The sequence below is a fragment of the Sciurus carolinensis genome, chromosome 8 (genome assembly GCF_902686445.1).
Source record: "Sciurus carolinensis chromosome 8, mSciCar1.2, whole genome shotgun sequence".
Taxonomy (NCBI): Eukaryota; Metazoa; Chordata; class Mammalia; order Rodentia; family Sciuridae; genus Sciurus; species Sciurus carolinensis.
In genome coordinates, this window is record NC_062220.1 from 19314728 (window position 1) to 19337433 (window position 22706).

At 36.0% G+C, this 22706-nt stretch overlaps 1 protein-coding gene across 1 annotated transcript in view; it reads left to right on the plus strand.

Annotated features, from left to right (window-relative positions):
• Positions 1-408: 408 nt before the first annotated feature.
• Cnot4 (CCR4-NOT transcription complex subunit 4) overlaps positions 409-22706 on the plus strand; it is a 119317-nt gene continuing 97019 nt past the window's right edge. The window contains 1 exon segment of the mRNA XM_047560201.1: positions 409-617. The gene's annotated coding sequence lies outside the window, so the exon portion shown is untranslated.

Below are 22706 nucleotides of genomic sequence, written 5' to 3' on the forward strand. Positions count from 1 at the left end.
TGTGGTGGGCGGGGCAGAGAAGAGACGTTCTCGGCTCCCCCAAATTGGTTAAGCTCGCCCCCGAGGTTTGGTTTCCCACATTTCAGCAAACACCGAGGAAACGCAAACACTAACGAAAACCACCGACCAAATGACACTGCAGCCGCACACGCTGGAGATAAAAAAGCAAAACACGAAGAAAGGCGCTGGTCCAGCAGCCACGTGAGGTGGGCGATTCCGTCTGCCCTCGCAAGTGAGGACTTCAACTCCCGGCCTGCCCCCCGGCGGTTACCCTCCGAGGACTACAACTCCCAGGGTGCTGCGGGCGCGGCCGCCGCAACCTCCCACTCGGCCGCCCGCCGCTGGTCCCGCCCCTCCCCCGCCCCTCCCGGCCCGATCGGCGTGCGCCTGCGCACCGGAGGCCGGAGGAGTCTTACCCTAATGTAAGATGGTGGCCCGTCTGGCTGTGGAACCCACCGAAAGCTGAGAGTCTCTCTCTCAGCCGTAAAGGTCGGACTCGCTGAAGCAATCAGGCCCGGTTCTGAAGAGTTTTTCCCCCGACACTCGTTCAGTGGTCTCTTGTGAGGACGCGGCAGCGCGTGGAGTCGGCTAAGGGAAAAGCGAGGCAAGGCAGGCGGGTGAGTCTATGCGGGGTTGGGCTTAGGGGAAACCCGGGGCTGACCGGCTACGAGAGAGCGGAGGCTTCGCTGGGACTGTGCAGGCCGCACCCCCCTTTCTCCCCACCCCCCGCCTCATCTTCACCCTCCTCCTCCTCGACCTTCTCCTCCTCCTCTTCCTCCCTCTCCCCTCTACGCCACAGCAGTTACCACCAGGAAAAGGGAGCGGGGCCGGAGGCAGCGCGGCGGCCAGCGCCGACTCTCTTTCGAGAATTTCTTCAATTGGGGAGCCGAGGCGGCTTTTGGTCAACCAGCTTTCCCCCACGTTTTTATAGGAGCAGGATTCTTAGGTCTCAGTCCTCCTTGTTTCCCCAGCTCCCTTTCCCCTCTCTGACGTCCTTTCCTGCTGGCCCCGGTCTCTCAAGACCATAGCCATCACTTCCACGCTGACCCGTGTTGCTGCTGCTCCTTAAACCTACTGCTCATTGCCCACTCGTCCTGCTGCTTGTTTTTTGCTCCACTGCTACTGCTCTGGAGTTAGCCTTTGCCCCCCTCTGGTGCTCGCACTCAGCCCCCAGTCTCTTTGCCAGGCTGGAGCGTCTTCCGATTTGCAGTCTTTTTCCTTTAACCACATCTGTCATCTTAGAGCTTTCCTTTAAGTATCTAGATTATACTGCCGCTCCTTCTAACCCACCTGTTTCTCAGTCTTCTTGAGAATTGTCCGTTCCTCCCCTCTTTCCTATGCAGATTATTTCAACACACATTTCCAGATAAAGGGATGCCCTCTGAGTTGGTCCTTGAAAAGTAAGGAAGTTGGGAGGTGAATGAAGTGAGGTAGGATACTATTAAATGTTATGAGTAAAGATTTTTATTCACGCTACTCAAGAGCCTCGTTTTGCTTTCAGTGATTTATTTGTCGATTATTCTCTCTGTTGGGACTTGACTCTCCCCTCCCCCTTTTTCATTTTGGACCTTCTCGGTGTTACCAAGCGTTCTTCTGAATTACCTCTCCCCAGGACACTTAATGTGGGCCCTGATTATACCAATAAATATTAGCCTAAGCATTTCAAAATATGATCAATCTGGCACACACTCACATTTCATCTGTAAACTCCACAAGCAAATATAAGTGATATTTTAATTATATGTGTTATAGATCTCTTTTATTTTGAGAATCTATTATTGACTGAGTTATTATATTGATGTTCAGCTTAATTGATGACACTTTGTTTATGGTTCGAGTGGAAATTTCCTCTCCAGCTAACTTCAGATTTACTTAGTATTTTTGGATTTAGGAAATTTTCTTTTTTGATATTTTTAGGATAGTAGCTATCTGAATAAATTGTCTTGCAAATACATTAGATATATAGGCAAAAGAAAAACTGATATTTTGTTTAGATAAAGTTAAATCCCTTATGTTTTTTCCATAGAAAAGAAGGGGGCCGAGAAAAGAAATCACAAAGCTGTGCATATATGTACATTTAGTGGTACTGTCATTGTTATTTACAGTAAAAAGCAGAAATAGAAGCAAGAAGTGGCTTATGGTATGCATGTTTTAGTAAAAGTAAAATTGAAATGTCATTAATGGCATAATGGGAAGAAAGAGCCTTTGCTGTAATAGACCACTTTGAAATAAAGAATTACTAGAAAAGCAAACAGGATTATGTACATCAGGTATACACACATCAAGTTTGAACATCAACAAGACATTGTCTTCTTAATATGTATGTAAAAACCTTTAAAGTCATAATAACAATATTATGAAACAATCTTATTGGCAAAAGTAATAATACCTTAAGTGTAAATACAAATACACTTTAGTCACTTTTGCACATTACTGGATTATTATAGTCATGTATTTTCATGTAAAACTTGAGTAATCTAACATTCGAAGTTATAGTCCTTGAGTGTGAAAAATAGCTTTTTTACCCAAATGTGAACTAAGGTTAGAAAAGCTGTTTATAGCTGGGTGTAGTGGAGTACATGTATAATCCCAGCTACTCTAGAGGCGGAGGCAGCAGGATCTCCAGTTCAAAGTGAACCACAGCCCTACCTAACTGAGCAAGATCCTGTCTCAAAATAAAAAGGGCTAGGCAATCCTGGTACCAAAAAGAAAAAAAAATAAGAAAAGCTGTTTATAAAACTTCTTTCCTTTCAGCCACTTAAGTCCCTGTTTGGAGGAACTAAATAAATACCTACTCTTCTGAGAATTGGAAGCAATTTATATAGCAAACCTTGTCCTACGTTATAACTTCAAGTTTTAAAAAAAGTGTTGCATACATTTAATTCATCAGGAGCAGCAAATTTAATACAACTACTCTTCAAATCCAAATAAAAAATACATGCTGTTGGAAACGCTTGTCACTTTGAACAATGCTAACATAGGTCTAGAAACCCTTGGCAGTTATACTTGGCTGAATTGTAAGCAATGTGTTCTAAGGAGAGAACTGTTTGTCTGACAGAAGGGGATGAATGATTTTAATACATCTTTTCTTTTGTAAAGGTATTTAACTCACTAAATATTTTCTCCAGTAATTTTTCCTCTTCCATACTTTTTGCCTGTAGTCACCAAATTTTTAGTTTCATCCCTCTGAAGTCAAAATGAATTTATTAGGGATCTTTAAAATGTCTAAAGAAGATATATAAAGTGACACTTTGATAGGAAGTAAAAAACTGAAAAATTTCTAAATATTTTTTGTATGGTTTAAGGTTTTAGTTGTAATATCAACATTGTAGCTTCATACTTTTGTGATTTCCTTTGATAATTTGGAATACTTTATGTCAGTTCAGTAGTTGAATTCTTCAGATGAACAGATTATTTGCATAAGGTTTTAAACATGAATTACTTAAGGTTGACTTTCTCTAAAATTTGTTTTTTGAAATTGCGTAGACAGATCTTTAATTCTATTAGGATGAAACAGTTAAACAGCAAAATACAAGAAAATGGTTTTGTAATGTACTTCAACTTTGGTTTAAATGGGAGTACTAGCTATAGTTTGCAACTCATTACTTTGTAAAAGAAAGAGGGAGTTGCCTAATGATGAACTACTAGTGTTGAGCGTTTTATTTCATTAATTTATTTTTGTGATGCTGGGGCTGGAGACTGGGGCCTTGCACATCCTAGGTGAGTGCTCTCAGGGGAGTATTATTTTTTAAATGATTTTATGTATCTTAAGAGAATGAAAAAAATAAGTAGTTTGATTCTAAGAGTCTTCCCTTTCTCCTCCCTACTCCCAACTTTAAAATGAAGACATAATCTTTATTTTAATGAATTAATTTATGTGACTGCAAAGAATTCTTGAAAAATCTATTCACACTCAGTCTTTTGTTTTTATAGACCATATAAGTGGAAGAAGAAGTTTTAAATTGAAAACTTCAGCCTCTGCCAAAAATTCAGTTAGTTCTTGTCAGTACTTATAATTCTGTCTTTACTTTTTGGGAAAGAAGTTACATTCTGCTCAGTTGGTTCTGAAGAAAACAGTAGGGAACTAGGTTATAGAGGTTTTTGCTGTTCTAGAAACAGTATAACTAGAATGTACTACATACTTTTCTCAAAGGATTTCTTAATCTAAATGGAACTTGTAAATGGTTTTCATCCCACTGGAATAGCGTGTATTTGATAAAACTTGTTAACATTCGTGTGACATTTTACAAACTGTTACCTCACTTATTAGGAAAAATCTGCAAATATCAATTCTTGAACAGATAGCAATATCCCCAATATTTCGAAGGTTTCATATTTTTTCCCTCAAAAGTTCAGAGTACACAAATGATAAAAATAGCTAAATTTACTGAGTTAATTTTTGTAATGCAAGAAAAGGAGACAGGTGAGACTTTTAATCACGTATGTAGTGGTATTCTAAAAGTACTCATCAAAATTATTTTTTATCTTGTTATTTGGAGTTCTTTATTGGAGAAGATTGGTAAAATTCAAAATTTTCAAATGTAATATAGCAGTTTCTTTCACACATTTAATGATATGATTCTTTTGACTTATAATCAGAAAGTCAGTTATTCAAAGTTCAACACTGTTTTGGCCATGTATAGTTTATTTTATTTGTTGTTGGGGATCAGACCCAGGATCTTATGCTTGCTGGCAGAGCTTGGTAGAGGTTACTTGGGAGCTCTTACTTTTACTACAGTCTGAACCCCCCTTATAACCCCCCTTATATTTTAGTAGCATGTTTTGCTTTTTATCAGAAGAGGAAAACCTGACTTAAAGGTAGTACAAATAAAAGGCAGTTTGAGTATGAGTTTATTTTACTTTATATGAAGTTTGTTTGTTTGTTTTGTAGTATTGGGGATTGAACCCAGGGGCACTCTACCACTAAGCTACATACCCATCCCTTTCTATATTTTATATTGAGGGCACTCTATCACTGAGCTACATACCCAGCCCTTTTTATGTTTTATTTTGTGACAGGGTTTTGCTAAGTTGCTGAGGCTGACCTTGAACTTGGAATCCTCCTGCCTCAGCCTCCTGAGTCCCTGGGATTACAGGCAGTAAGCCACTGCATCAGGCAGATAGTGATTGCATTTTGAATAGCAGACTGCAGTATCAAATGGGCTGGTGCATTCCTTAACAGCAACAAACAGCTACATTGTCATTAAAACAAATATCTGGAATTTCTTAAGCATGTTTTTCAGTCCTTGGAATAACAAGACAGTTATTTTCTGATAATTTAAGAACCTTTTAATTAATTCCCTCTTAGGGCATCAGTTATCTTCCGATTGTGAATTTCCTGAAATAACACTGGTTGATTTGGGTTATTGAACAACTCTTTCTCTTTTTTAAAAATTAAAAAAAAAAAAAAAAAATTTCTGCCAGGCACTGTGGTGCTCACCTGCAATCCCAGCAACTTGGGTTGCTGAGGCAGGAGGATTGAAAGTTGGAGATCAGCCTCAGCAATTTAGCAATACCCTGTCTCAAAATAACAAATGAAAGAAGCTGGGGATGTAGCTCAGGGGTAATACACCTTGGGTTCAATCCCCAGTACTGCAAAAAAGAAAAAAATTTGCTTATGATTTTTTTCCATTGTTTATTTTCAGTAATGATTTGAGAGGACTATTTTGTGGATGCTGAAATTGAATGAAAATTTATAATGTAGACAGTATTGCTTTGGTAATAAGCATCTTTTGATGGAGATTCCCTCAATTTTTATTAATTTCCTATAACTTATTGTTAGATGCTCCATGTTTCCTGCTGAATTAAATCTTTCCAGAAACTTAAACTCTCAATGGAGACCTAGGTATTTGTTGGGTAAGGAAATCATTATAATGTATTTTGGTTTTGTCATTTAAAATGATAGTATTTTTTTAAAAAGAAACTTTTTGTGTAAAATTTAAGCAAGTACAAAAGTAGCTATGAACTGCTGTGTAGTTGTCAGCTTCAAAGATTATCAACTCAGCTAATTGGTTTCATCAGTACCCACTTACTTTGTCCCTCTTCCCCCTACTCTTTGGTCTTGCTTTTTTTTTTTTCCCCTCCCTTCTCTCTTTTCTGTTTGTGGCACTGGGAATTGAACCTAGGGTCTTGTGCATGCTAGGCAAGTACCGAACCTCTCAGCTACATGCACAGCCCTGGTCTACATTATTTTGAAGCAAATTCTGGTCATCACATTATTTTATTTGTACTAGAACTTTTTAAAAATTATATATATATATATATATATATATATATTTTTTTTTTTTTTAATTGTCAATGGATCTTTTATCTTATTTATTTATATGTGGTGCTGAGTATGGAACCCAGGGCCTCACACATGCCAGGCAAGTGCTCTACCACTGAGCCACAACTCCAGCCCCCATATTACAACACTTTTGACATAATAAAATATCTTGATTTTTTAAAAATTAGTATTGTTCAGTTTTTTGAGTAGTCTGAGTGGCTTATTATAGAATCACTTGTTGGAAAATGACATAGTCACTTTTCATAATAATAGAACTAGCACTCTCTTCAAGCAGAATACACATAGGAGTGAGGTTTCCTGGGGAAAGTGGGACTTGAATAATTCAAGAATATGGACTATTTATATGGCAGTGCATCTCCAGAAGAACATTCCATACATTCCATGTGGGGAATGGAAACATAAGCAAACACTTGGTGGTGGGGACCGCATTATGTGGGAAGGATGAAAAGAGTCTGATCTTGTAGAATAAAGTGTTAATTTTCAGGAATGGTGACAGATTAGTTTGTATAAGGAGGATAGAGTTAGATTATGAAATGTGTATTCAGAGTTCATTAGAATTTGATCTGCTAAACAGCAAGGAGCCAGAAGATTGGTAGGTGCAAAATACAACATGATGAAGGTGTTTTTTTGATAAAAAGATTGCTCTTTCAGTAGTGTGCAACATATTTTGGGGTTGACAATTGAGTTTTGTTTGAAAAATTGAAGACCAGGCCACCAAAGTAAGGGACCATTCTGAGAGATATAAGAGGAAACCTCTACAGGATTAGGCAGCTAACTGATTCCATCCTCTCTTCAGTTCCTTTTTTTTTTTTTTTTGGCAGTGCTGGGGATTGAACCCAGGGCCTTGTGCTTGCGAGGCGAGCACTCTACCAGCTGAGCCCTCTTCAGTTCCTTATACTCAAAAGTGACACTAAAATTTTAAGGGACTTGGTCATTCGTGTTTGATAGTAGACTGCAATTTGTTATCCTCCTTATTTTCTTGAAACAAGGTCTTGCTATGCTGCCCAGGCTGGCTCTGAACTCCTGGCCCAAGCAGTCCTTTTGCCTTAGGCTCATAAGTAGGTTGGTACTACAGGCATGCATCACTGTGCCCCACATAGAGCCCAGTTTTGGGAAAGGAAGCAAACAATACATGTTTACTCAAATAACCTCAAAAATTTTTAGTAAAAAAGTAGGTACCAGTCTTTCAAATATTCATTTTTTGGGGAACAATTGCTTGGAAAATAAACATTATCTTTATTATGTGATATAATAAGATAAAACAGACTTCATTTGTGAAAGAGAAATTGATGCCTCATCTGCTTCTGTGTGTTTTATTAGTATAGAAGGGATGTTAGGAGACTTTCTTATATTTGAATAATTTTAACCAGTAAATGTTATTGGATATTTTAAAGTTTAATAATGGCCTGATTTGAACAGAAGGAACGATAGAAAATTCTGATAAAGTAGGGCATTAAATATTGCTAGCTCCAAGCTCCCTTAAGAATGAATAAGGTTAAGTCAGCAGGCTTGATGAAGAATGTAGGGACATTGTGATGTGAAAATTTATTTGATTTATTTTAATATACTTTGTTTTGCAGAAGTAATACCTTAAAAAGATCTGATTAAACATCAACCATATTTTGTTTGAGTTGGATTTTTCTTTTTACAGTTCTGAGAATCATAAAGTTATTCTTTGTTTTGGTTTGTTGACCCTTCAGGAAGCTAACTTTCTGCATCTGTTGGGTATGGATTTTTTGTTGTTGTTGTTTTATAAAAGAATAGTTCACATTTTATTTTAAAACTGGGGGAAAACGTTTCTTGTTTATGACTTTGTAAATGGTAGATGAATAATACTATATTGCCATTTATTTTCTTCCTGCTTCCTTCACTATCTCAGGTATTCCTCCTCTACTGTATTTAGCTTCTGAATTTCAAAAGATTCTTAAAATTGAAGCTAAAAATATCTCAAGCTCTGGATGTTGACAGTTTTAAAGTTAAACTTAAATTTACCAGTCATTTTCTTTCTTATGTTATGAAAGTTAGGACCTACCAAAATGCCATGAGCCTATTAGTACTTGAGAAATACTAATAATCATAAAAACTATTATGTAGTTTTGTACATTGTTGAGAAATACAGGTTAAGCATTCCTTACCCAAGAATCGTAAATGCTCTAGAATCTGAAACTTGAGCCCTAACAGGACAGCCATAAGTGGAAAATTCCACACCTGACCTCTTGGTGACAGGTTGCAGTCAAAAGGCAGCAAGCACACTAAAATTAAAATTTTATTGTGTAAGATTACCTTCAGTGTATGTGTTAAGGTATATTTGAAACATAAACAAATTTAAATGAATTCGTGTTCAAACTAGGGTCCTGTTGTTAAGGTGTCTCATGCAGATATTCCAGAATCCAAAAAAATCTGAAATACTTCCACTTCAGATCAGAGATACTCAGCCTGTATTCTGTTTTTCAGTGATATTCCCTCTATCTTCATCTTTAGAGCTTCTTAATCTTCATAATGTGACAGCTTCTTTTGTTGTTCTTGTTTTGTTTTTTTTTATGGTATGGGGGATTGAGGCCAGGGCATTCTACCACTGAGCTATATCCCCAACCTTTTTTTTAAATTTTGTTAAATTTTGAGACAGGGTCTAAGTTGCTGAGGCTGGTCTCAAGTTTGTGATCCTTCTGCCTTCTAAGTTACTGTATTAGTTCTCTTTGTAGTTTGTTTTAATGGTAACTTTAATGTATTAATTTTGGATGTAAGATTTTAGTTGAGGTATCCTTTGTACAGGAGAATCTTGAGAAGGATTATTCTGCCCACAGTGTATATGGGAGGGAAGTATATATCAATTGTGCAGTATAGAAGAGTGTTAGTATTTCAGAGTATCTTTAGTGGTAGCTGCTAATGCAGTTTCCCCCCAACCCCAAATATTTTTATTTAATTCCTTTGTTATAGTTTGGATGTTGAATGTCCCCCGAAGACCCAAGGCTTAGTCTCCAGGGTGATGCTCCTGGAAGATGGTGAAACCTTTGGGAGGTATGGCCTTATAGGAGGTTCTTAGGTCATTGAGGGCATGCCCTTGAAGGGCACTGTGGTACCCCTTTCTTGTGCTTCTTGACCATGAGGTGGCTGGTTTTATTCCTCCATATGTTTTCTACTAATGCCATCCACCATCGCCAGAGGCCTAAAAGCAATAGATCTGCCCAGTCATGAACTGGGACCTCTAAAACTGTGAGTCCAAATAAACCTCTTTTCTTTATAAGTTAATTATCTTACATAGATTGTTTTAGTGACAAAACTAATATACTGTTGAAGTATGAAGTCTCTTGTAAAAACATCACACTGGATGACAGTGGGTGAGGGAAGGAGCAAATTGCTCTCTGCTTTAAAATCTCTTCCAGATATTGGGAACTAGAGACTAATTTGAATTCATCTCAATTTATTAAAAGTTTATATACTTTTCATTCATACAGTGTTTGGGATGAAGCTGATTTTATTCAAGTGGCCTTGGAGGTGCCTTGTATAGCCAAGAGGGTAGGTGCTTATATACCCAGGAAAAAGGAAGAGAGGCAGCAAATAAATACTTCAAATTTTGTTAATGGCTTCTGTGTACTTTCGTTTAAGGCATCAGTAATACTGTTTTCCTTTGCTGCCTTTGGTATATACTTTAGGTTTTATTTTATTTTTCTTCTTTTTTTCTCTCTCCCTTTTTCTGATATCCTCTAGTCCTTTATTAAAGATAAATAGTCTCATAAGAAAACTGGGGTTATAGCTCTGGCCTAGCATGCACAAGCCTCTGGGGTTTCATCCCCAGCAATACACACACACAGTCTCAGAAGTAAATGCATCCCTAGGCCAACAGAAAGTGTGTGTGTGTGTGTGTGTGTGTGTGTGTGTGTGTATGTATGAAAGAGACTTATGAGGTTCCCATCTGTGCTGTAGGTTTTCTAAGTTCAGCTGTTATAATTAGTTGTAAAAGCCACAATCTTTAGTCTTTTTCAAATCAAACTAGAGTCACTTTCCAGGTTTGTGCATTTTACTCTTTCTACTTTTTATTTTTTAGTTTTTAATTTTTTATTTTTTGTAACTGGGGATTAAACCCAGGGGTGCTTAGCCACTGGGGCACATCCCCAAACCTTTTTCCTTTTTCTAATATTTAAGAAAAATTTTTTTTCATACATGTGTATAAAGTAATAATGTCTGTCCCTTTTTCTTAATGGTTTATTTAGAGACAGGGTCTCACTGAGTTGCTAAGTGCCTTGCTAAATTGCTGGGGCTGACTTTGAACTCACAATCCTCCTGCCTCAACATCCCACACTGCTGGGATCAGAGATGTGCACCTCCGAGCCCAGCTTAATCTTTCTACTTTAAAACCTGACAACAAATTCATGTCCTTTCTTAGCTGGAAAGGATGGGAAAACAGGAAAGAAAATTATACTATGGTGCTCCCATCTGCAATGTTAGGATTGTTTTATGGAAGAACTTCTGCCTTTCACTTGTAATTTCATGTAATCAATTAAAATAACCTAATGGGCAGAGGGAGGGAAGGAGGGAAAGGAGGGGAGTGCTGAGAAGTGATATTGGTCAAATTATATCGTCATATTGTGTGCATGTACAAATATGTAACAACAAATTCCATCAGTATATACAGCTATGATGCACCTGTAAAAAAAAAAGTAACCTAATGAATTCTCAGTGAATCCTTAGAATTTTTTTTTCTCTTTTTGGCGGTACTGGGGATTAAACCAGCATTATTCTACCACTGAGTTACATCCCCAGCCCTTTTTATTTTTTTATTTTGAGAGAGGATCTCACTAAGTTGCCCAGGCAGGCCTTGCAACCCTCTTGCCTATGCCTCCTGAATTGCTGAGGTTACTGGTGTGCACTACCACACCTGGCTACAGTTGTTTAAAGGTCTTTTAGCCATAGTGTTGGTGATAGGTTGAATAGTGCCCGTATAGTTTAGTTACTTATTGGTAATTTTTGGAAATTTCTTCTACTCAAAATTTTTTTGTTATTTTGGACCTAGTCCTAGGTGTAAATTTTGCTTCCAAAGTTTAAAGCTGGTGGTAGTCTTTTTAAAGTAACTATCTTCTCTGCATTGTATTCAAATCTTTGAATCCCTGAAGAACATAAGGATAAGTAATATAGGCATGCTAACATAAAACATTTGTTTCCTGTGTCATGATGCATTTTAAACTTTTATTTATTTTTTGAGTCTTGCAAATATTTTCAGCAGCTTTAGGAACTCTTAAGTAATATATGATAATTTGTGTTTATAGATTTTTTTAACACTAAGAGCTATATCCCTAACCCTAGGTTGTGCTTTCTGGTATATACTAAAAAGTTCTATAATTTAAAAAACTTGGCATGATTTTAAAGAAAATGTTAAGCATTTGGAGTAAAGGACTGATTGAAATAATTTCTTTTAGTAGTTGAATATGGCTTTCAATAGCCTGTAGTTTTCAGTGCAAGCCCTTTGAACTCTTCTTGTTTTTATTTATTGTTTCTGCTGGCAGTTTGCAGGATAGGGTGGAACCAAATTTCCTGAGTGTGAATCTTGGCTCTGTCACTTACTATCTTTCAGACCTAGGGCAAATCACCTCACCCTCTGGACCTGTTTCCTCTTTTGTAAAAAGACCTAAGATTCTTGTGTGGAATAAATGAGTTAATATATGTAACTGCTTAGAATAGTGTTTGGTGCATAGCCCTGTATAAGCATATGTGTTTGCTGTTAATACTCATTTGAAGTATTCAAGAAAAATTCGATTTTGAAGACTTCATCTTTTTATTCAATACACTTTTTTCATGTATAGGAGCTGGACATATGTTTTCAGAAGTTATTTGAACAAGTGGAAATGTATGTACTGTGTTTGAGGGGTAGTCAAAAGTCTGGCCTGCCTGGAATTCTTTAGAATCAAGCAGTAATAGAAAATGAACCTGGATAGATATGATAAAAAAGTGGTTATGGAATATTTTGAACTAAGACAGAGAAATGTAGTTGTAGTTGATGAAAGGGATTGTTGAAAGTTTTGTTTGGTGCTTTAATTCAATGTTGTTTAAAATATTATTTAGTGGAAGATAGTTTTTTGTTTCTCGTTTTGGTAGTGTCAGGGATTAAATCCAGGGCCTCCCACATGCTAAGGCAAGTGCTCTGTCATTGATTTATACTCAGCCCTGGATAATGGTTTTGAGTGTCCTTGGTGGCATAGAATTATTTGACTTTATATGAACAAAGGATATTTTTTTTTGTCTGTTCTGTTCACTGATCTGTCAAAAGTGACCCTGATAGATAGTAGGCACTCAATAAATATTTATTCAGTACACACACCTTAAAAGAGACTGAGATAACATAGAAAGAGTGCAAGAACCCAAATTAAACTTTTAGGGTCCCTAAAAGGGGTAGAAGTGAAAAAAATTTTAAAGGAACAATTGGAGAGGTAGAAGGAAAATAAGAAAGTTTAAGTCTTAAAAAGCAAAGTAGGAGATTTTTCCATGAGAGAAGTCAAGAGAGAGAGGGATAGTAAGATCCAGATCGTGTTGCTTCTAGGTAGCCAAGGAAGTTTCATGAAGGAAAAGGGGTTGTCATAGTTCAGTACAACATTCAAGGAGAATAAGGATAGTGAGGATTGACTTGGTGGAGTGACCATTGACCTCTTGAACAATTTCACTGGACCAGAAAAGAAAGTGTAAAAGCAGATTGAAGAGGTTAAAGAGGATGCAGCTGGAGGCTGTGCTAAAGACCATTCAGCCAAGAAAATGACTGTAAAAATGGCAAGAAAACAAATTATAATAGCAGTGTGCATAGTTATTATATGTGTACTTCAAGAGTTTTGGTTTTTTGATGGTCCTGGGAATTGAACCTAGGGGTACTCTGCCACTGAACCCCAGCCCTTTTTATATAGTTTGAGACAGGATCTTGCTAATGCTCAGGCTGCCCTGGAACTTGTGATCCTACTGCCTCAGCCTCCGAGTAACTGGGATTAACAAGTGTGCACCACCATGCCTGGCAAGAGATTCTATTTATTAGAGATGAGAAAACTTGAGGCAGGTTGTTCTGAATGTTCTTAATACAGAACATGTATTATATATACTGTTCCAGAACTCTGTCCCTTGCTAATTATGTGATTTTGGGAAAATTTGCTTAATCTTTTTGTGTCTCAGTTTTCTCTTTTGTTAAGTGGAAGCAAAAGGAGCATAAATTTCATAGCTCTCTTGTAAGGATTAAATTGTTTAATCTTTTAAAAACCAAACACTGCTTGACATGTGGTAAATATTTGGTAAATGTTAGCTGTTATTATCATATACTGCTGAAATAAGGTAGAGTAGGATTGAAGGTTTGAAGAGGAAAAATAGGAAAGAAAAATTAATAAAATTATAGCCAAGTAGTGCAAGAACTAAATGAAGGCCTTAGGGTCTTTTCTTTACACATTCCCTCTGCCTGAATAACACATTTTAAAATATCCATGTAACTATCTCCTTGGGATCTTTGCTCAAAGAATCACTTTTTCAGAAAGTCCTCCCCTATTTCTTTACAGTGAGATTTCAGGCCTTATTATTTACACTATTTCTACTTTTTTCTCTAAAACTTATCTTCTATTATATAACCTTCTTATTCACTATATGTATGTTGATCTCTGTCCAATAGAACAAGAATGTTTGTTTTGTTCCCTGATGTGCCAGTGTACTTGAGGATTTAGGAATAGTACTTGTCACATAACAGATTCTAAGTATATTCTTTTTTTCTTTTTTTTTTTTTTGGTACTGGGGATTGAACCTAAGGATGCTTAACCTCTGAGCCACATCCCCAGTCCTTTTTATTTTTTGAAACAGGTCTGTCTTAAATTTCATAGGTCTCTCTAAGTTGCCGAGGCTGGCCTGGAACTTGGAATCCTTCTGCCTCAGTCTCCCTGGTAGCTGGGATTATAGGCATGCATTACCACACCTGGCTAATATATTCTTTTTGGATGAATAAATTAATTGAAGTGGGATGGTTGAAAACACAAATTCAAATACTTGGAGTAGTATTTTTTTCGGGAGAAGAGCCAGTTTTCCAAGATTGATATATATGACATAGAAGTTGCCCTTCTCAAACACTTCCTTTTTACTCTAAATGAGTTTTCTAAACCCATTTTGGTACTGATTTTCACTTGGGAAACCATTAGCTAAGGAAGGGAAAATTTAAAATTATTATTTTTTTTTTGCTATAGTTATTTTACATTTGATCAGCTGATAATGTTTACTTTAGAATACTTACTTGATGCTAGGCATTGTTCTAACCTCTTCATTAATTTAAACAAATTCTATAACAACTTTATAGGTACATTAGTTTTCTTGCAGCTGCTATCAGGGGTCTTTGCACTGAGATTAAGAGTATACCTCCCTGGATTGCTATCTTCCGTTGACAGGGCTTCCGATATCCCATTTCTCCCTTTAACATTCATAGCCTCAACACCACTATTTGCCTGAAGTTCACTAGGACTAATCCCATTATGTCTTTTATTCCTTTTTATGTCAGCTACTGCTAGTCTCCTGGGTGACATTTCATGTCTCACTCTTTAATCCCTACAAAGTTCTGCACATTTCTTATCTTTTCATTCCTTTCCAACTCTTGAAATCTTACCACCATGCAACCTAGTAGAATTCACAGTCTGTCATCAGCAAAATCCTATATCCTTGTTTTTTTATTCTCAACATTTCCTCTCCTTTCTGCTTTCCTGAGAATGCCACATCCCTTGGAGTAGGCTTACATGTTAGCAGTTATCAGTGGGCATCCTATGCACTGAAACTTAGAGCTACATTTCTCCACTGTGACCTCCTCCATTAATGAAAATCAAAGAGAAGACTGGGTCTGCTAACCCTAGAGGTAGGGCAGATGTCTACTATTCCCTTCTTCCCGAGATTTTTGTTAACAAGTTATATTGTCCTTAAACCCTTATGTTTGCTGGCATCTGTTGTACCATGGTTACTCCTCTTTTCTTGACTGATTTATCTCCTAGGTCAACCGTCATTCTTGCTAGCACATATATCTTTTATTCTGGGCAATTTCTATATGTCATCAGTAGTTCTTCTAATACTTGTCCTCAGAAGTTTTAAACATCTCTAATAATCTTGTTCTCCAGTGTATCTCAACCACTCCATACTTGTTATTTTACATCTTGTTCCTACTAGTAACATGAACCCTCCATGATTTTCATGCAGTCCCCTCTCTTGACTGTCATCTATCTTTTCATCTCTACCTGGTACTTCAACTCAACAATCCTTCACTGTCATTGAGACCTCCAGTCCACTGATTCTGTTTCCATTACACTGTCCTTTGCCTCCTTGATTTTCTTTCTTCTCTTCTTATCTAGTATACACTCCATAAGCAGTTATATTTGTTCCCTTTTAGATGCCCGCAACTCTCTTGCTCAAACTTTCTTGCTTTTTTCATATTTAGTGGCTAAACCTCAGTTTTAAATCAGTTAAATTAGCCCCTTGAGCTTCATCAGTGCAGCTGAAAGTGACTGAAGAAAAATACAAATATGATGACTCCTCTCACTTTAAAGTTCATAGTAAGAAACCTCAGGTGACTCTTTATTTATTTTGGTACTAGGGATTGAACCCAAGGTGCATTATTACTGAGTTACATTCTTAGTCCTTTTTTTTTTATTATTTTTCTTTTGCAGTGCTGGGGATTGAACCCAGGTCCTTGTGCTTGCTAGGCAAGCACTCTGCCAACTGAGCTATATCCCCGGCCCAGGTGACTTTTAATATTGGCTGGCAGTTCTCTTCTATATCCTTAGTCCATTCAGTTTCCTGTCTTCTAAATGACATAGTTTGTACCCTTCCTCCTTCGTCAAATTCCAGTCTTCCTGTTCACATTTACTCTCAGTTAATAGACTCACTCTCTACTTTATTGAGAAAAGCAGCCCCTAGAGTACTGACAGGACCCTGCCACCAATCTGTGTACCAACTGCATATATACTCATAGACCTTTCTTTCCTAGTATTGATGGACTATGTTTATCTAATGCCATTTCCTCTGATTAGTGAATTAGATCCCATCCCCTTTCATTTACTCTGGACATTGCCCTTCCTCTTCTCTGTGTATCATCAGTTCTTCTCTCCTGGATCATTCCTGTAAAGTATAAATATTTTCTTACTTGTTTTCATCATAAAAATATCTTTCCTTGATCACTGTTTCTTGCTTTTCTGTTTTCATTGCTGCAGAACCTCTTAAAGTATTGTGAAAATGCACTTGTTCTAAATTCCTTCTCATGTTCTTTTTATGCCCATTTCAATCAGGCTTTGACCCCTACCACTGTATTGATTTTTTTTTTGTTCCGGTCTCCCAATAATGACATGGTTAAATCTCATAGTCAATTCTCCTTCTACACTCAGTCTCTCGTAGATCTTTGCTAGTGTGATAGCTCTGAATACCTTCCAAATGATGACTCTCATTTATTTCTCCAGCCTAGGTCCCTCTTATGGGCTTAAATTTGCACTTCCAGTTATCTGATGTAATCTCTACACTTGAATGACTATTAAACATCTCATACTCAACATGTCCAAAATGGAATTTTTGCTTTTGCTCCCTGAACTTGCCATCTCCTACCTCTCTGCCCACTTAGCCTTCCTCATGTCAGTTTTTGGCAGTGTCAAGTTGCTTGAAATGTGACCAGTCTGAATTGAGATGTACTAAATGTAAAATAAACATGGAAGTTAGAATCAGCACCAAAAAATAAACAAAAGAATATAAAATGATTCTTTAGTAAATTTGAAGTATTGATTATATATTGAACGAATCATAATTTCAGTGTTGAGTTAAATAAAATTTCTCTCTTCTTTATCTTAATGTGACTGGCAGAAACACTGGAGTTGTTCCCTCACATCCCACATTCATTCCACCAGGAAATTGTTTACTCTTACCTTCAAAGCATCCAGAATTTAGCCAGTTTTCATGATCTGTGTAGCTATCATCATTTCTTGCTGGGTTAATCACAGTAGTCTTCTAACAGTTCTCCCTGCTTGTACTCTTGCTCTCTATATCGGTTGTTAATATAGCAGTCAGGGGCTGGGGATATAGCTAAGTGGTAGAGTACTTGCTTAGTATGTGTGAGGCCTTGTGTTTAGTTCTTACTACCACAAAATAAATCAATAAGCACAGACAGAATGATCCTTTGAATACATATTCGGGTGGCAAGAGATTTTGCATTATGTTTAAGGAACTTCATGAGTTAATAAGATTAGAGTTGGTTCTAGTCTATCTTATTTTACTAATAGAGGCACATTTAATGTAGTCTTTGAGTATGTGAGTTTGTATGGGTGGGAAAGGAGTTGTCAGGTATGGTTCGTGTCCTCTCTGTTTTCTTCCCACCTGCCTTCTCTCTCCCACCATGTGCACAAAGACTCCTGTATTCCTGATGAAATAGGAAAGAAAGGGCTGAGTTGGTTGCTATTCTGGAAAGTCATTTTGAACAGAAGACTGGACAGCTGTTTCTCAGTAGAGCTCTGTTATTTCATTACTACCTACAACTATTAGCAACACACTTTTCCTCATCCCCTGCCGAGTTTAGTGTTCTTTCTGTATACCTACCCATTGTTTTTCCACATTCCCAGATAGAATATTTTATTTATTAGGACTTTTTTTTTGGCTGTATTTGAATGAGCATTTTATACTCTATTCTTTTCAGATAGTCAAATCTACTCATTACACTCCTATGTGTTGGTTTTATTTTTGTTAACAACACAGTGATATTAGACATGATAATAAAAGGGAAATTGATACAAAGAGGTGAAGAACAAATCATGTATGAAATTGGGGAAATCAAAATTTTTTATGAGGTCACTGAATGTACTTGTTTTAAGTTAACATTGCTAATGATGTCTAGAGGAGTTACACCACACTACACATAAAGAATCTTGGGAGATTGACAAAAAAGACCTTCACAGTTTGTTTCTTTTATCTCTATGTTATTTTCTCTGAAGGCAAATTTCTCAGTTTTCTCTTGACTCCTTTCAGAGCACTTATTGGGATCAGTAATCACATAACATTGAATACTTAAATTTCTTGGTCTGAAATATATACGCACTTGATTCCCCAAGTTACTTCTTAGACCTATGTTGTCCAATGTGGCACTCACTAATACATGGTCTACCTAGTGCTTGAAATGTGACCAGTCTGAATTGAGATGTACTAAATGTAAAATAAACATGGAAGTTAGAATCAGCACCAAAAAATAAACAAAAGAATATAAAATACTTCTTTAGTAAATTTGAAGTATTGATTATATAGTGAATGAATCATAATTTCAGTGTTGAGTTAAATAAAATTTCTCTCTTCTTTATCTTAATGTGACTGGTAAAAATTTTAAATCATATATGTAGTTTTCATTATATTTCTTTTAGTGCTATCTTAAGCTTATCTTTGTTTTTTACCCTAACACATTTGGAGTTATTTTATTTCATTTGATCTGTTATATATTTGCTGAAAATGATTTTAGAAGTATATATTATAAAATAATTTTTTATTGAAGTGAACTACTTTAATGTTTCTGTCCTTTCTAGTATTCACTTTCCCGAACCTTGAGTTTTCTTTAAATCATTTGACTTATGCTGTACCATATCCATGGTACTACATAAACATAATTTACTCTTTCTCTACATTGCCTGGAAGAATTTTGAAGAGGAAATTTAAAATTAAAAGTATCAGAATTGATCTTTTATTTGCTTCTGAATATTATGGTTATGAATAGTACATTTACAATCCTTCCATTATTAGCATATAATTTTAAAATTTAAAGAAAGGCCAAATTGTATATGGATAAAAAAAAGAAAGTGAACCAAAGATTTTACATATGAAGAGATTATATCTACTTGAACATAAAACCCAGCAAATATATAAATAAAACTGATTCAATCTGCTGTCATACATGTTCCATTTTACTAATGTCATGATTGCTATTCAAAGATTTAAGTTTATGGTTATTTAAAAAAATATTTAAATAACCTTTTTGGAAAAGAAAAAAAGGTTTATATGGACTTCAATGAATGCTTTGTAATATTTAAGCCTTGAATTGTGTTTAAAACCAAGTGGCATATAGCTTAAATCTGTTAATTTTTTTAAGTGAACAACTGAGTACTGGGTATCTGTGGATGTTTTCATTTTGGGGGTTTTATTGGTACTGAGGATTCAACACAAGGGTGTTTTGCCACTGAGCTAAGGCCCAACCCCCTTTTTATTTTTATTTTAAGACAGGGTCTCACTTAGTTGCTGAGGCTAGCCTCAAACTTTTGGTCCTCCAGCCTCAGCCCCTCAAGTCTCTGGGATTATAGGCCCGGCTGTGCGGAGGTTTTAAAGAGATGTTGATTTCTGAGCTCCAAAATGTATTTCAAAAGAACTCTTATTTTTATTGTTGTTATCCACTCAGTTGACAGTACACACTTAGGGATGGAAAATTTTATAAAAGCACATTAATAAGAAGAAAGTAGTTGATGTTAAAAAAAAAGTTTGAGCCAACAAGATTAATTTTAAAGAAAGGGAATAGAATTGAGGAAAAAAATAGGTGTTATAAATAGAGACAGGGAAAAGGAGATATCTAGGACAAAAAAACAGACTATATAGATAAATGGGAATTTGAGGAAGGAAGATAGGTGAGGCCATAAAAATCTACATTCTCGAATGCTAAACTGAAACAAAGATTTTACTGCTCGTTGGTATTTATCTTTTTTGGTTCCTCCTAAGCTTTGAGGCTAGGTCTGATGTCTGTTGACTGTGAAGACCTAGATTGAATTGATCCATAAGAACAATTTCTGAATCTATATTGTGTATTTCGACTCTTTCTTACTTTTTATTTTTGAGTAGTATCCTATGTATAAAAGTACCACAGTTTAACCATACCACAATTTACCTGGTAAAGGATATTTGGGTCATATTCAGTTTTTTGGTTCTTACTAAAAGAATTCATGTGAATATTCATATACAGGTTTTTGCATGAACATAAGTTTTTATTTAAGACAAATGCCCAAGAATAAAATTGCTGAGTCAACTGATAAGTACACATTTAGTTTTAAATGAAACTGCTATCCTATTTTCCAACATGGCTGTATAGTTTTTTGTTCCCATAAACATTGTATGAGTGACCCGGTCTAGTTTCTCTGTGTTACAACTGGGTGGAATGTTTAGTTTTGTGTTTAGTTTCTTTAATTCAGCATTATTTTTATGAGAATCCTAGTATAGTATTTTATAGCAATAGTACATTATTACCTTGTAAGAATATACCACTGTTTATCCATTCTGCCACAGCTGGAAAAATGAACTTCCACTTTTTTTAAAAAAATTATTTTGTTTTTAACTGACACATAGGGATTGTATGTATTTATGGGGTACATTGTGATTGTCAAATCAGGATATTTAGCATATACATCACCTCAAACATTTTTATCGTTTTGTGACTAGAACATTCAAAATTATCTCTTCAAGTTATTTTGAAATGTACAATATTGTTAATCATAGTCATCCTACTAAAGAACATCAGAACAAATTTATTCTTTCTCTCTAACTGTAATATTGTACCTGTTGATTAGTGTCTCCATATTCTCTTCTTCCCCTACCCTTTCCTGTTTTTGGTAACCATAACTTTACTTTGTATCTCTGAAGTCACCTTATTTAGATTTCATAAATAAGATTATGTGGTATACGTCTGTGTTTGGTTTATTTCACTTGATATAATATCCTCCAGGTTCATTGGTGTTGCTACATACAAATGGCAGGATTTCTGCTTTTCCTGGCCAAATAATATTCCTTTGTGTATTTATGCAACATTTTTTTCTATTCATTTATTTCCTGATGGACACTTAGGTTGTTTTTGTATCTTAACTTTTGTAAATAGATAATCTTTTATCTTTCTGGTGTGTGTTTGTGTGTGTGTGTGTGTGAAAGAGAGAGAGAGAGAGAGAGAGAGCGCTAGCATGCGCATTCATGCTAGGTAAGTGCTCTACTATTGAACTGCATCCCCAACCCTTTTAATTTTGTATTAAGACAGGGTCTTACCAAGTTGCCCAGGCTGGCCTTAAACTTAATATCCTCCTACCTTAGCCTCCTGAGTAGCTGGGATTATAGATGTGTGCCATCACACCTAACTGCAGTTATCTCTTTGACATACTAATTTCATTTCCTTTGGTAAGTACCCAGTAGTGAGATTGCTGGATTATATAGTAGCTCCACTATTACTTTTTTTGTTTTTTAGTAATCTCCATACTGTTTTCCATAATAGCTGTAGTATTTTGTATTCCCACCAATGGTGTATAAGGATTTCCATTTCTCCAGACCCATGCCAGCATTTATTTTTGGCTTTTTGATAAAAGCCATCTTAATTGGGAGAAGGCAATACTTTATTTTGGTTTTGAGTTGCATTTCCTAATGATTACTGATATCAACATTTTTTCACATACCTGTTGGTCAGTTGTATTTCTTATTTTGAGAAATGTATATTCATGTCTTTTCCCATTTTTAAATTGAACTTTTGTTTTTTGCTGTTGATTTGAGTTCCTTATATGCTCTAGATATTAACTTGGGTCAGATGCATAGTTTACACATATTTATTTCATGCTATAGGTTCTCTTTTACTGTTGTTTATTCTTGTATCACTATTTTTTAAATTTTAGTCATTTTGATAGATATGTGGTAATATTTTATTGAGGCTTTAATTTGCAGTCCCTAATGGCTAAGTATGTTGAACATCTTTGTCATGTTCTGACTGACTTTTTGCATATCTTCTTGAGTGAAATATCCATATATCTTTTGCTCCTTTTTCTAATTGAATTTTCTTTTTACTGTAGAGTCTCTATATCTCTGTATATTTCAGATACAAGTTCTTTCTTAAATATGTGGTTGCAAATGTTTTCTCCTGGTCTCTAGTGTATATTTTCATCATCTTTATAGTATTACTCACAGACCCAAAGTTTTTTTTAACTTCAGAACTAATAAATGAATTCAGCAAAGTAGCAGGATATACTATCAGTACCCATAAGTCAAATGCACTTCTATATATCAGTGATGAGTCCACTATAAGAGAAATTAGGAAAACTACCTCATTCACAATAGCCTCATAGATATAAAATACTTGGGACTCAATCTAACTAAAGAGGTAAAAGTCCTCAATGAAAACTACAGAACACTAAAGAAAGAAATTGAAGATCTTAGAAGATGCTCTTGGATAGGCAGAATCAATATTGTCAAAATGGCCATACTACCAAAAGTTTTATACATATTTAATGCAATTCCAATTAAAATCCCAATGACATTCTTTATAGAACTAGAAAAAGCAATCATGAAATTTATTTGGAAAAATAAGAGACCCAGAATAGGCAAAGCAATCCTTAACAAGAAGAGTGAAGCAGGAGGCATCACACTACCAGACCTTAAACTATAGTACAGAGCAATAGTAACAAAAGTG